Source organism: Morone saxatilis, unplaced genomic scaffold (genome assembly GCF_004916995.1).
Source record: "Morone saxatilis isolate NCDOM2014 unplaced genomic scaffold, NCSU_SB_2.0 Contig10, whole genome shotgun sequence".
In the NCBI taxonomy this organism is placed as follows: domain Eukaryota; kingdom Metazoa; phylum Chordata; class Actinopteri; family Moronidae; genus Morone; species Morone saxatilis.
The window spans coordinates 16626986-16627283 of NW_023339652.1; positions in this window are offsets into that span (position 1 = coordinate 16626986).

Sequence of the window (298 nt, forward strand, 5' to 3'; positions counted from 1 at the left end):
ACACAGACAGACAGCCACCACAATTCCAACAGCTGACAGTGCAGCTATTCATTACTAATTACAACTATTCTATTATGTTTGATGAACGCCAACAGGCAGCAGGGTTTATTAACAGCAGCTCGCAAAATCTAACCGGTCGAACTTGCTGGGTTCATATGCGCAAGCACCAAATGAAACTCTCTGGAAACCAGTCTAGATAATATGGGCATGATGGTACACCTCATAGACACAGATTATTTTAAAATAAGACTGATTATCTAGTCTCTCAAAGCACTGGATTGACATTGACTATTGATCA